Raw genomic sequence first — 16433 nt, forward strand, 5'->3', positions numbered from 1 at the left:
TATATATATATATATATATATATATATATATATATATATATATATATATATATATATATATATATATATATATATATATTGTTGCGGATTCGCGCCCGCCGGCGTGCGGACGGCCACGTAACTCGAATCGCGGCACGTCGCCCACCGGACGGACAATCCCGTCGTGACCCTCTCGGACTAACGCCGGGAACTAGTCACGGGTGGGCCTTTCGGCCTCACCACGATCGTGCCAATCGGCCCCCCGCGTGGGATAGGGTTGCTCGCCAAATTCGACCGACCTAAGTACCCACACGGAGGGCAGACCGGGCGATCGCACCTCGCCGCAGGTCGACTTCGGACACGGGCCACTTGAAGCGACCCGTTCCGTACTATCGGGATAACCGAGCGGCGGTGTTATCGTCAACCTCGACGGTTCGATTAATTATCGGGCGTATTTAACCCACGACCAACCCTTCACGTGAAGTAAGATGGAGATTCAATAAAAGAAAAGACGAAGCGAAACGGGAAAAACAGTTCAACATAAAGCACATTTATTCCGCGGCAAACGGAAAGCACACATATACAATTATACACCAAAAGCAAATGTAAAAGTGACACGGCAATTCTGCACAAAAAGCAAATGTAAAAGTGACACGACAATTCTGCACAAAAAGCAAATGTAAAAGAGAAACACAATGCAGATCTACTACCGACTACCGAGCACACGGCAACACTTATACAGTTTTACTTCACAGACGGCGCCGACAACACATATACTCAAAGCAAAAGAAAAAGGGACCACCCTCAACGATGAGGGGGGGCAGACGGGCCTGGGGCCGAGACCGCGTCGAGCCTACCCGTCTGGTGATGAGCCGCAAAATGGCGGTGGCGCCCCGACTCCGCGGGCCTCGCTGGCACTGCCTGGAATGGGGTGGGAACGGGGCCCCCTTCTTACACTATCTCAGCGCGGGGGGAAACAGGAGGGGGTTGTTGATGCTCGGGGGAATGAGGATATCTCGCTGGCTTGGGTCCCGCGACGAGCGTCTCCACCACGACCTCGGTCGCGTTACCGGCCTCCCCTCTCCGCAGCTCCCCGACTCTGACACGAGCGCGCTCTCGACTGCCTTCGCCGCCGCCACAACTCTCCAACTCTCCACTCTTCTCAACTCCGTCCAACTGCTTTCCTCTTCTCAGAAACTCTCAACTCTTTCCAACTCAACTGCCTCCTCTTCCCAACTCAACTACTGCCTTCCCGGCGAGCGAACGCGGCCCTTTATAGCCCCCGGGGCTTCGCTCCTTCACCTTCGACCCTTCACCTCTGGCTGGCTCCCCATTGGACAGAGGAAAAGTGGGCGTGAATGATTTTTTATCCGCGAATCTGCATATAGCGATTATACTCCGACGCACCTGGAGGCGGGGCCAAATCGCCCCACGTTCGCTGATAGGACGGAACAGAAGTGGGCGTGAATCGTTTTTGAACCGATTTCTCGGAAAGGCTGGTGTTTTTGCACCCGCTGCTCGGTGCGCGCCCTGTACGAGTCTAGGATCGGCGCCCACAAGCGGCGCGGGAATGGCGGTGATGCGATGGTTGCGAGAGCGAGATGTGACGGCAAGGGTCGTGGCTGTTGTTGTGAAGCGGCGTTGCGGTTGGTGGTTGTTGTGTGATGGCTGTTGAGACGTGGTTGGTGGTGGTTGTGGTGGTAGTAATGGCGGCTGGTCCAAAATAAAGATAGTAAAAGAAAAACGGCTATCTAGAAGGGTCGCAGCCCGAATGAATAACATTTATTCCCTCTAAACAATGGGTTTGGGCCTAACGACACATATACTTACAGAGATATCTCACCTACGGGACCTGAATGGTGGTTTGCGAATTTCGTCAACAACAACACTACCCCCTCCCCTTTTTACAGACTCGTCCCGAGTCGTCAAATTTTCGTGTGCCATCATGTGTAGTTTTCCCCTAGTACATTTTACCTACGGATCCCTGAGTGCGACATTCATGGTATTCGTGTCCCCAAAATAAATAACCTGAGGGCTGAGTAACTACCTAAACAAACTCACTCACACGGAAGACTTAAATAAAATTGCCGGCGTTAAGACAGACATACCGGGGGCGCACTCATATGTACAGTACATCTTAACCTTAACTTACAAATTTTACACTAAACCATGGCCCAGGATCAATGAACTCTGCAAAAAGAAAGCAGTTAGCAGGGAGCCAGGCTGCTCGCATGCAGTCTCTGGCTCAAACAATGCAGGTGACAGGGAACGTGGCCGGCTGCTCACACGCAGTCCAAGGCCTTCCCTTTTGAACTGAACGCAGTGAAAAACAACGGTGCATGGGCCGCACAAACGCAGTCTCCGTGCCAGCTCAAGTGGCACACGCAATGAACACAACGGATGGATGGATGGACACAAACACGGTGCACGGGCCGCCACTGCAGGCCCGTGTTGTAGCTGCCAACAGGGCAGTTCTTGCAGCTTGCAAACTGTTGCTTTCTGATCCTGGCGCACATGGCAATGAACAAGGGGGGCAAAGCAAAATTGAATGGGCCTGGTGAACAGGAGCAGTGGGCATGGCATGGCAAAGGCAGCAGGCAAACACAGCCCGCAGAAGAAGGCTGCTGCAGGCAAACACAGCCGGCAGACAAACTGGCCGGCACAGGCCTTGCAGAAAACAGCTGCAGACGATCCGGCCGGTACCGGCCTTGCAGCACAGCAGCTGCAGCCGATCCAGCCGGCACAGGCCTTGCAGCAAAACAACAGCTGCCGATGAAGCTGGCCAGCCTTCACCGTTCAGTGGAGGTTGGTGGAGGGAGTGCGGTGGTGCTGGCCACACGGAAGGCGGGCTCGGACCTACCCAACGGTCTCCCTCCCAACCTATCGCCTTTGCCTGTCATTGTCTATACCCACTCCCTTAATTTTTCAAACCCCAATTTAGCCCCAACTTATTTTTTATTTTTACTTCCCCACTATAAATCGTCCCCGAACCCCCCTTTATCGTCCTTGTTCGGCTAACCTATCCTGTCACCTAGCCTACTCCCAACCCCTACGTTCCCTTCCCGGAGGGGAATAAGGGAGAGCTAGCGTCCTGTGTCGAGGCCCAACGAAGCCTCAGAATGGCCTCCCCAGACTTCAGCGATCTATAACCAAAGTGGGTCCAGCGGCCCACAACGAGAGCGAGGGGATGGATGGTGCGGAGGGGTACACTTCCTAATCTACCCTAACCATTAACCTGTTAAACTACCCCGGGGCTTCCAACAAGCGCCTCTCGCTTAAACTATTGGTTCTAACAACCCAGATTCCCGTCACCTGTGTTGGTGTCCTCACAATTTCGGGCCTCGCCCCCCAATTTTCTTCCCGTGCCCTCACACGGTCTCATGGCTGGGACGCGTGGCTCCCTTTGGCAGGCACAACCCTCTGCCGAATCTCCAGCAATGGCACCCCTGGGCACTACACTGCCTCCGAGCCTACCAGCTCCCTAACACCGGGGAGTGCCCCCCCATGGCACCTCCCCTGAAATGCACACGTGCCAGGCTGGCTTCCCAGGCCCCTTTCCGAGGGTCACCCGTGCCCACAACACTGCCCACGCGGCTAATGGCGCCCCGGGCCCCCGCACCAAGCAGGCGCACCCGTGCCCACTACGCTATCCCGGCCCCCCATGGGCCCTTGGCCTACCACGGCCGACTAGCCTGGTGCCCGGGGTACCCACTCAGCGATACTCACCTTTCGCAGCCACGCTCCCAGCCTGTCAACAGGGCTCCTGCACCCCTCCAAATGGGTTTCGAGCCTACATTCACACCAACAACAAAACGACCTCCATTTTTCAATTTAACTAACCCCCTAACTCTGGACATATCACGTGCTTTTGACACAGTCTGGCACCCTGCCCTACTCACCAAACTCTCTTCCCATGGTATTCAAGGCCATCTCCACTCATGGCTCGCAGACTTCCTCTCCTGTCGCAGTCAACGTGTGGCCCTAAATGGAGTTCTTTCATCCCCTCTTCCTGTGCAGGCTGGAGTTCCTCAAGGTAGCGTTCTGGGCCCTGTTCTTTTTCTGGTTTTCATCAATGATCTCTCGGACTCTCTGGAAAATCCTCTATTTCTCTTTGCCGATGACTCCACCCTCTGCCGTACCATCTGTCATCCCTCAGACCGGCAAGCAGCAGCTTCTTCGCTCACTGCAGATCTGGATAAAATCACAAACTGGTCCAACACGTGGAACATGTCTTTCAATCCAGACAAATCTCACACTCTCACTATGTCTCTTCGAAAGGACCGTTTACAAAACCCCCCATCCACTTTCTCAACAATCCTCTGGAAGAAGTCTTTTCTTTCAAGCTTCTGGGTCTCACTATCTGCCATGACCTTTCCTGGGAAAGTCACATTTCCAACCTTGCCTCAAAAGCCAGTCGCCGACTGGGAATCCTCCATCGTGCAAAGTCCTTCCTCGGCCCTCTTGAGCTCCTGACCACTTACAAAGCTTTTGTCCGTAGCCTGATGGAGTACTGCTCTCCCCTCTGGGCTGGTGCTCCTGCCTCCCACCTTTCTCGACTTCACGCTGTCGAAACCAGGGCTTTTAAGATCATTGGCATCTCCCGCAATGAAGCTGAGTCTTTGGGCCTCTCACTCAATCACCGCAGGTTGGTCGGTGGTCTTTCTGTCTTCTACCGACTCCTCTCCAGCCTTGCCCCCCTGCTCTCTCTGTGATTTGTCCCAACCACATTTCCACAGGGCGCTCAAGGTCCGCCAACAACCCCCTTCTGGTAAAACTACCAAAATCACGAATCACTGCTCATCTTCACTCTTTCATTCCTCTTTTTCCCGCCTTTGGAATAAACTTCCTCACTCTATTCTTTCCCATTCTTCCCTCCAGGCTTTCAAAACAGCTGTTCACCACCACCTCTTATCTTCCCCCATCCAAATCCTCGATCTTTTCTACCCCCGATAATCCACCCAAGCCCACTTCCTTCAATTCTCCTGCTTTCCTTCCTGAAAGTCCCTTTAATGTCCATCTTCCCCTCGCCATGTTCCCCGTCCCATCCCCATCCCTCCCCCTTCCACAGTTCACCTGTGTCTGTTCCCCAATGTTTTGTCCCTTCCACTCCCGCCCCTCTTGTCTCATGCCTCCTTGCTGTGAGTTGTGTGTTAGCTCTCATACGAGCCTCGACCAAGGTATACAAAAAAAAAAAAAAAAAAAAAAAAAAAACTCACTCTATACTGCCCCGGGGTCCCTTGGGCGGGAGTCACTCCTCCCCCCAATCACTCATCGCACCATGCATTCCCCATTCGCTCCATTCACACAGACCCGCTGGCCTCACTCACTCACCAAGCACATGCTTCCACTTCACTCACCAACTCTTCAACACACTCACCGCTGAACTCTGTCATTCTTCTATCTGCATCCCCTAACTAACTCGTGCTCCCACGTCGTCCCTTAAACTCCAGCACGTTCCTTTTAACACTACGTAGCTAAGCTACGTCCCCACTACACATTCACTGTCTGTCACTGTCTTCTAAATCATAAAAATCATTTTATTTCCCAACCTAAATCTGGCTACAATCCCTCTAACTAATCCATTCCACGGACTCCATGAGGACTTACCCCTGCCCCATGAAGTCGGTCTAACTAAGCTAACCCTTCCCCCTAACTAGTTTCCATCCTGTGCCCTGGTCAAGGGGGTCTTCCACCCCTTGCCCAGGAATCCTGTGCACCCGAAAGTGAGGCTTGCTTTTTTTTTTTTTCCACATGCGCAGCACCAGCGCGGCAACTCACAGCTCGCGCACTTTGCACCTGCCCGTGACGTCATGCAGCTGCACGTGTACCTCGTCCCTCCTTGGACGGTACCATCCGGCAGGGATACCCCTCCTGCCGGATTCCAACCCCACGTGCAGCCATGGCGTCACCGTGCGCATAAAAAAAACACAAGCCCCACGTCTCGAGGGGTTCCCCACGCGAACACATATGCTCTGCCCGTTGGAGCTTAACACACACGATCGCGTGGAGAACCCGTCCGGTCCAAATCCGTAATCCTGCCTAAACTTTGTCCGTCCGCGGGATCGGCAAATCCACCGCGTGCGTTTCCGGACCGGGACTTCACTCTCGCAAGCGAGCACGTGGGGGCCTCGTGCGTTGCACAGCACGGACCTCGCGCTCGCTGCTGGGTGAACCCGGCACGGTTCCCGAAACAGCTACAGCCGCTACCCGGCTTTCTTTCCTCTGTCGCAGTCTCCGTCGCCGTTCAACACACACACTCCCGCGTGTTACGACGCTCATACACCATTCCATTGAACTCACACCGGGAGACGCGGCTGCATGTTCACACATGCCCACCGACATCTCCCTTACATACCGCTCTCTCACACACACGGTCTCCCTTGCACTCGGCCGTTCACTCACGCATGCCATCTCCCTCGCACACGTGGCTCCACTCACTCGCGGCCTTCCACTCACTCGTGCCATTTCCCTCACACAAACCATACCACTCACACACGCGGGGGCACTCGCCCGCGGTGCCTCACTCATACTGGCCGTTTCACTCACACACACGGCGACACTCACACACGGTGCCTCATCCACACACGGCATGCTGGGAAGCACGCCCTTTGGCACACTTGCCACTACACCACTCACACACGCGGGGGAACTTGCCCACGGTGCCTCATCCACACACCGTGCCTCACTCACACACGCGGGGGAACTCACCCGCGGTGTTTCACTCACACACGGCGCGCTGGGAAGCACGCCCTTCTGCACACTTACCACCACACCACTCACACACGGGGTCGCTTCCACACACGGGGTCTTTGTCACCCACCCGGTCGCTCTCACACACGCCCTTGGACCCGCGCTATGCGTGCGTTGCAGCACGCATTTCGCCACACTCGTGAACACACACCTCGACACCACACACACCGGGACAACCACACTGGGGATTCGTGTCCCCACAAGGGTCTCCGGGGCCTCTATACCCCCCAAGCTCGGCGTGCACCCGTCCACAGCACTCCTCCCCTCGAACTCGCAAAGCAGGACCGAACTCACCTGGTCGTGACTCGCCTCAAGGGGGCATACTCCCTCCCCTCGTTCCTGGAGGAGGCCATCCAGCTGCTCGCACTGGGTCCCTACACGCTCCGCGAGCTCACCCTCACTATCCTCCACTACCTCCGTGTGTGTGTGTACGTCTCTAGCCTTGTCATTATCATGCAGTCTCTCCTCTATTTTTTCTGTCTCCCGTGTCTCTATACATTTACAAGTTTCTGTTGTCCCCTCCTGTCTATTAGTCTCCGCTTCTTTCTGGCGTCTTTCCCTTATCTTTATGTAGGTCAACCTTGCTTTCTCTTTAAGTCGCTCCCGTCCTTCCCTGTTTTTCACTCCTTGCTCTTTCACGATCTCCGCGTACCTCCTCCTTGCTTTCCGTCTTAATTGTTCTTTTCTCTCCCTCGCAATTCCTTTCACCTCATCTCTTATCTCCCTCGTGCACGTCTCCGTCACGCTTCTCGCCCAATACGTCCCCCGAATTATTTTCTCCTTACCTGCCTCCACCGCGGGCCCGACAGCCGTTGCACTCCCTCCCAGCTCGTTCGCTCCCACACGTGGAGTCGCCATTTTGAGCTCCGCTGCCATTGCCTTCATGCCCGCCTGCAGGCTTCGGCCTATTTTCTGCATCTCACCCCGCAGCTCTTTCATTTCTTCCTTCATTTTGAGTGCGTTGGTTTCCATATTCGTTTTCATTTCGTGCATGTCCCCACTGATTCCTGCCAGCATGGCACATAGCCGGGCCATGTCGGGCGCACTCAGCTGAGCCGATTCGGCAAGGATCGGGGGGTTTTGGCGGAGAGGGGGAGGGGAGGTATCATACACCGCGGCCGCCGCCTCACCTATTTCGGGCTCTGGGTTCAGTTGGGGGAGTTCGTGTTCCTGCACAACCAACATTTCCTGCACGGGGATTTCATCCTGGACCATGGATCCTACATTACTCTCCTCTATTTTTCTCCTCCTACATTACACATATACATTTCTAATACCCCCGGCTCCCGCTCGCCTTGAGACGCCATCTTATTTCTCGTAAAGGGTGAATTTGAATCGCTCGTAATTTGGAGGGAATCGGGGGTCGCTCCTCTCACCCCTGGACCGATTCCCGTGAATTTAGCTGGAGACAGGAGAGCCCGTTGTCCCGTTCTCCGACACCAGTGTCGCGAGGAGGGGGATGAGTTTGTATCTCACAACCTGACACCAGTGTTGCGGATTCGCGCCCGCCGGCGTGCGGACGGCCACGTAACTCGAATCGCGGCACGTCGCCCACCGGACGGACAATCCCGTCGTGACCCTCTCGGACTAACGCCGGGAACTAGTCACGGGTGGGCCTTTCGGCCTCACCACGATCGTGCCAATCGACCCCCGCGTGGGATAGGGTTGCTCGCCAAATTCGACCTACCTAAGTACCCACACGGAGGGTAGACCGGGCGATCGCACCTCGCCGCAGGTCGACTTCGGACACGGGCCACTTTAAGCGACCCGTTCCGTACTATTGGGATAACCGAGCGGTGTTATCGTCAACCTCGACGGTTCGATTAATTATCGGGCGTATTTAACCCACGACCAACCCTTCACGTGAAGTAAGATGGAGATTCAATAAAAGAAAAGACGAAGCGAAACGGGAAAAACAGTTCAACATAAAGCACATTTATTCCGCGGCAAACGGAAAGCACACATATACAATTATACACCAAAAGCAAATGTAAAAGTGACACGGCAATTCTGCACAAAAAGCAAATGTAAAAGTGACACGACAATTCTGCACAAAAAGCAAATGTAAAAGAGAAACACAATGCAGATCTACTACCGACTACCGAGCACACGGCAACACATACAGTTTTACTTCACAGACGGCGCCGACAACACATATACTCAAAGCAAAAGAAAAAGGGACCACCCTCAATGATGAGGGGGGGGGCAGACGGGTCTGGGGCCGAGACCATGTCGAGCCTACCCGTCTGGTGATGAGCCGCAAAATGGCGGTGGCGCCCCGACTCCGCGGGCCTCGCTGGCACTGCCTGGAATGGGGTGGGAACGGGGCCCCCTTCTCACACTATCTCAGCGCGGGGGGAAACAGGAGGGGGTTGTTGATGCTCGGGGGAATGAGGATATCTCGCTGGCTTGGGTCCCACGACGAGCGTCTCCACCGCGACCTCGGTCGCGTTACTGGCCTCCCCTCTCCGCAGCTCCCCGACTCTGACACGAGCGCCCTCTCGACTGCCTTCGCCGCCGCCACAACTCTCCAACTCTCCACTCTTCTCAACTCCGTCCAACTGCTTTCCTCTTCTCAGAAACTCTCAACTCTTTCTAACTCAACTGCCTCCTCTTCCCAACTCAACTACTGCCTTCCCGGCGAGCGAACGCGGCCCTTTATAGCCCCCGGGGCTTCGCTCCTTCACCTTCGACCCTTCACCTCTGGCTGGCTCCCCATTGGACAGAGGAAAAGTGGGCGTGAATGATTTTTGATCCGCGAATCTGCATATAGCGATTATACTCCGACGCACCTGGAGGCGGGGCCAAATCGCCCCACGTTCGCTGATAGGACGGAACAGAAGTGGGCGTGAATCGTTTTTGATCCGATTTCTCGGAAAGGCTGGTGTTTTTGCACCCGCTGCTCGGTGCGCGCCCTGCACGAGTCCAGGATCGGCGCCCACAAGCGGCGCGGGAATGGCGGTGATGCGATGGTTGCGAGAGCGAGATGTGACGGCAAGGGTCGTGGCTGTTGTTGTGAAGCGGCGTTGCGGTTGGTGGTTGTTGTGTGATGGCTGTTGAGACGTGGTTGGTGGTGGTTGTGGTGGTAGTAATGGCGGCTGGTCCAAAATAAAGATAGTAAAAGAAAAACGGCTATCTAAAAGGGTCGCAGCCCGAATGAATAACATTTATTCCCTCTAAACAACGGGTTTGGGCCTAACTACACATATACTTACAGAGATATCTCACCTACGGGACCTGAATGGTGGTTTGCGAATTTCGTCAACCACAACAATATATATATATATACATATATATTTTTTATATATGTATATAGATATATATATATATATATATATATATATATATATATATATATATATATATATATATGTATATATATATATATATATATATATATATATATATATATATATATATATATATATATATGTATATACACATATATTTATATATACATATATGTATATATATATATATATATATATATATATATATATATATATGTATATACACATATATATATATATATGTATATATATATATATATATATATATATATATATATATATATGTATATACACACCTGTGAATGGAGGGAATAGACAATCAGCTCTCACCTAATCAACTAAACCTAGGTGGCTAGGATATATAAAAAAATTGACACCTCCCACACTCCTCCAGCCGAAAAAGCTGCATAAAGCAACCCAAGAAGGCCTACCCAAGGTAACCTACAATGTGGATGGGTCTTTCTTTATTTATATATTGACTGCTTTTGAGGTTTGCACATGGTACAAGCTTGGGAGCCTCATTGGTTGGTATTGTTGTATGCACTATCGCTGATGATTCGCCAATTAGTGATAAAACCAGTCTGGGAGCTGAGGGGGTGTGTCGCATTGGGATTCTCATGTGTGTACTACGTGTGAACGTTCTTAGAGTTGTGGAAGAACTCTGGGAAGGGTTTAAAACAACAAAGCGCTTACCTTGCGTAGGCCTTCTTGGGTTGCTTCGTGCAGCCTCTTCAACTGGGAGTGGGGGTGTCGTCAATTATATATATATATATATATATATATATATATATATATATATATATATATATATATATATATATATATGTTTGATGGATCATACTCTTTACAGAGCATTTGTGCTGCCAAAGCAGTTTTGTGGCAAGGGTTATACTGGGTCATTTGCCATTGCCTTCCCAGCACTGTTTGTCTGTGCTCTATCTTTTTCAATGCTGAACATCAAGCAAGGAAGCAGCACAAACCATTTTAAAAGTCTTTTGTATGACTTGGGTGGGGCTTGAACCACCAAAATCCCAGACTCAGAGCAGGTACTCTTTCCATTACACCACCAAGCCTGGTACATACACAAACTTGTATGTACAGGGTGCTCCAAAAATACCCGGACAAATTTAGTTGTTAATATATTTAGTACCACAAATGATACAATGATACCCTTTGTTTGATATGAACCAGAAACTCTAAAAGTTTTCATTTTTTTTAGGTCTGGTGGTTTAATCTATACGAATAAAAGGGTGTGTGTGTGTGTGTGTGTGTGTGTGTGTGTGTGTGTGTGTGTGTGTGTGTGTGTGTGTGTGTGTGTGTGTGTGTGTGTGTGTGTGTGTGTCATTGATCAGTATCTTCATATGCAGCTTTCAGAATGTGGAATGGATTCCTCCCAGGGCAGACTCGAAGCATCAATCTTCATTTCAGTAAAGGGGTCATGATTCATGGACCAAGCTGTGAAGTTTTCTGTTCTCAAAGTTTTGGGTTGAGGGCTCTCTTCAGGATCATCACTGAACCCCAGACAGCTTCCAACTGTAGTGCGTTTGTTATAATATTCCCAGTGATGTTTTTAGCTCAACTGTAAAGTATTTCCGTGGAGCTTATGGGATGGCACGTCGTCCGTTCGTCCTTCCACAAATACTTGCAACATCTTCTCAGAAACTACACATACGATTTCAATGAAATTTGAGCACAACCTTCATTACCCGTGATGGCATTTTAAAAAAACAGGGTCTGAAGGGGTCCACAGAGGGAGTTTCCTGGGGGGGGGAGGTGGGGGAGTGGGTGGCCTCCCCAAAGAGGTATTTACTTTCTTCTCAAACAATACACACAATTCCGATGAAACTTCACAACAACCTTCATCACCCGTGATGTACCTAAGTTTGTTCATAACATTAAAAAAAATATTGGGGTCTAGGAGGGTCTATGGGGAGAGGGGGGTTGCCCACCCTCCCCCCTCTCCCCCCGCAAAAAATTATGCATTTGCTGTTTTCTCAGAAACTACACACGCAATTCCGGTGAAACTTAATCACAATTTTCACCACCCGTGATGTACCAAAGTTTGTTCACAACATTAAAAAAAAATTGGGGACGAAGGGGTTCTACGGCGAGGGGGGGAGGGGGAGGGTTGCCCCCCCCCCAAAATATGTATTTGCTTTCTTTTCTGAAGCCACACACACAATTTTGATGAAACTTGACCACAACCTTTATCACCCATGATGTACCAAGGTTTGTTCCTGGCATTAAAAAAAAACATCCATATGTATTTACTTTCTTCTCCATTATATATTTTGTGGGTCATCCATGCCGACCAGCGGTTGCCTGATTATCTTATCCACCCACTACCAGGTGAGCGCCCAAGGGGTATTGCCGCTATGTTTAATATCTCTGTGAGGTTATTTGTCATCATTCCCGGAGCTCCAACTATCACTGGTACAACTTTGGCATTCTTCAGCTTCCAGGATCTTTTCACTTCATTCTTGAGGTCTTGGTATTTGGTCATTTTCTTGATTGCTGCATCGTTTAGTCCAAAATCACTGGTATTAACACCCCAATAAGCAATGCCTTCTTCTCTTTTTGTACCCAAGTATGATATCTGGTTGCAATGCTTTGTTTTCGATGTTTACGCTCGATGGGATCATTAGGTCGTACATGAGCGGTTGGTCCTTCCATGTTTTCAGTGATTACTTTTGGTTCCTGTTCCCACAAATTTTCTGAAACTGGGACATCAAAGTTTTTGCAGATATGCCAGCAGATTACATTATAAACTCTTTTGTGTCATTGTGTGTACAACTGTTCTGATATGAGTTTGTTTTTGTGCGTGTTCAGTCATTAAACATAACATATCATTTTCTTTACTAACCCCCCATATATATATATATATATATATATATATATATATATATATATATATATATATTTATGTATATATATATATATATATATATATATATAGACATATATATATATATATACATATATATCTCTCTCGCTCTCTCTCTCTCTCTCTCTCTCTCTCTCTCTCTCTCTCTCTCTCTCTCTCTCTCTCTCTCTCTCTCTCTCTCTCTCTCTCTCTCTCTCTCTCTCTCTCTCTCTCTCTCTCTCTCTCCTCGCATCCCTCCCTCCCGTGGTATAGAAACATTTGGTGAGGCATAGCTCTCCCCACCTCCACCCCCTTCCTCACTCTTCCCCCCTTATGAGCTTCCCCTCCCTCCTGCCTCTCCCTTCTCTCCCTCCTCTCTCAATCTCCCTCCTTAATACCCTCCGTCAGCAAAGCGAGGGGTTGTATTTGCTCGTATAAGATAAAATGGCGACTTGACAGGAGAAAACTCAGTGCGTTGAATGATTCATCAAGATAAGATCTGACATGCAAGTGCAGCGTAATTTCCATACAAAGTATGAACGGAATGCACCATGGCGGACGAGCACAGAGAGTGATACAAGAGGGTTAAAGAGATTGGAAGTTGTCAGAAACAGAAAAGTACCGGTCGACCAAGCACAAGTGTAGCAGACGTTGAACGAATACGTGAATCATTTCAACAAAATCCAAGATAATTAATTTGACGTGCATCCAGAGAACTGGGACTACCAACCACCACTGCACACAGGATTTTGCACAAAATACTGAAGCTTTATGCCTATAAGGTGCAGATTCTGCAGGAACTCAAACCGAATGACGGACCCAAACGCAAGGCGTTTACGTTGGAAATGCTCAATCGCATAGAGGACGATGAAGATTACCTGAAAAAGGTCATGTTCACAGATGAATCTTCCTTTCATGTATCAGGGAAGTTCAAGTAGCACAATGTGAGGTTCTGGGGCTCTGACAGCCCCCACATGGTCATTGAACACATACGCGATAGCCCAAAGGTCAATGTGTGGTGTGGCCTTCTCCATGACTGCTTGGTGGGTCTGTTTTTCTTTGCCGAGGACACAATGATCTCAACAATTTACGTGAACATTTTGGAAAGATTCACCTTCCCAAGGATTGAAGACCTGCAACCCAATATCATTTTTCAACAGGATGGTGCTCCCCCTCATTGGGCCTTAGTCGTTGAAGACATCCTGAATGAAAAATTTCCAGGTCAGTGGATTGGCTGAGACAGACAATCTGCCTGGTCCTGACGGTCACCTGACATAACCCCCCTTGATTTTCTTCTGTGAGGGTTTGTCAAAGAATGTGTCTACAACACCAAGGTGGCAAACCTGCTGGATCTTCCTTCTTGGATCACAGCTTTAGGCGCACTGATGGACACAAACATGCTGAGCCGAACATGGCAAGAGCTCGTGTCTCACCTTGATGTCCTGTGCGTGACAAACGGAGCTCACATTTAAGTGTATTGATGGTGTGTATAAAACTTTATGAGTTTCTGTTTCACACAAACCAAAGCGTATCGTTGTATCATTTGTGGTTCTAAATATATTGTTGCGGACCTGGGGTAGGGGTGAGAAAACCACAAGGGTGGGGGGGGGGGGGAGCTACTTCGGGTTCCCACCAGAGTCTTCGGAATTGCAGGCCGTCGCACACGGATAACTCCGTGACACAGCGGGTAGCTAATCTACCATGAATGCCAATAACTCGACCACGTGACCTAGGGTCCTCCGTCTCATGGAAACCAGTTACACAAAATGGTCACGTGATCTAATTACCAGGGGACATGCCCTCGGTACGCCTTGTTCAAACCGGATCACCTTCCCGGATCAAATGCAGCTGAGCGTAACTGCCCAAGGACGTACCGGCTAGGAAAGCAGATCGTTGGGGGATAACGTCCTGGCTAGGCGAGGATACGGACCATGCCAGACTAATGAAGGCAAAGCTGACAACGAGCTGGGAACATTTCTATACCAAGCAGTTATTTACAATTAGTGAGGAATGGTATGTGGTTCAGTAAATGGGGTTTATTATTACGTACAGCAGGGATAGCAAGGAATTTGTGGGGTGCAAGAAAAGGCAAGCAATTTACAAAAGCAGACACAGAGCAGACTTTTCCCGTTATATCTTCTACAATCTTAATTTAAGCTATGACAGGTGTCATCACACACACACACACACACACACACACACACACACACACACACACACACACACACACACACACACACACACACACACACACACAAACACACACACACACTCAAACACACACACACACTCACACACACACACACACACACACACACACACACACACACACACACACACACACACACACACACACACACACACACACACACCCGATGAAGATTAGTTAGCCAGAAGGAAGGAGAGCAGATGAGAACTAACGGCCTCTCAATACCTGGCGCGGTCGACCGACCGCGCAACCCAGTATGCTTTGGGGGATGCTCCACTTGAGCGATCCCACCTAAAGAGTTGGCGCATTATCTCTTGCTTGATCACTTTGCTGGGGCTCGTGGAAATGCGTGCTCCGCACTGGTCCAAAGGAACGTGTCGCACACCAACCCTGAGTGCAGATGCAGCGACAGGCAGACAACGAGGTACAGTGAAGCGAGGGCAGAGCAGAGAGGCAAAGAAGTGGGCACGGAAAACAGGCGGAGACAGTGGGAGGCAGGCAGGCGAGAGAGAGGAGAGAGAGTGGACGGCTTCGTGATCCGCCTTTTATAAGCCCCTGGAGAAGAGTATAGCGATGACCCGAAGTGACGTGACGTCATCCGAATGGTGCCCTTCCATTGGATCCTGGCCCCGCCCTGCTAGGCTCCTGGGGCCGGAAGCGGCCTCATTCGCACATCCGGTGCAACATGGCCTGGAGCCCTGCACCAAACTCCCAGGCCATTTTCTGGCGACTGGCGAGGGTTGTGTCAGTCCCGAATTCCCGTTCGGGGCACCCCTGGCGAGCTGCGGCTGGTGCTGTTAACGTGCTTGGCCTGTCCCCGCGCCACGTGGTCCGAGTCGCCTGTGCCGTGCAGCATGCTTGTTTGGTGGCAAATTGCATCACTGCGGAGGTGTGTGGAGGCGCAGGGTGATTTTTCCTATGTGCGGAGATGTTGGTGGTCAAGGTGGTGAGCTTCCGGTGAGAGAAGGTTGAGCAAGGTGAGACGCGTTGTAAATCGGCGTGCAGATTCGAATGAAAGGGCGTGCCATGCACGTCTTGTACAGTGTCCGTGGAGAGTCTCTCATAGGTGGCTGCCTGGGTGCAGTGCCTGCTTCGATTTGTACCATGGATAAAAGGAAAGGGTTGGAATGAAAAGAAGGATTGAATGGAAGATAGAGATAGAATTAGACACAGCTATAAGACCCACGCAACACACTTTGTCCTGTTAACCCATTAGACATGAGGGGAAGTTCTGACTGCATGAAGACTAAGGAGATAACTACCTGGGGATCACTATGTTGGGTGCCGTTGCCTTTGGGGTATGCTGTTTTGCAGAACCGCAACAATATAAACAGCCAAAGTT

The sequence above is a fragment of the Eptatretus burgeri genome, chromosome 12 (assembly GCF_056783735.1).
Source record: "Eptatretus burgeri isolate ZD-2024b chromosome 12, Ebu_testis_v1, whole genome shotgun sequence".
Lineage (NCBI taxonomy): Eukaryota > Metazoa > Chordata > Myxini > Myxiniformes > Myxinidae > Eptatretus > Eptatretus burgeri.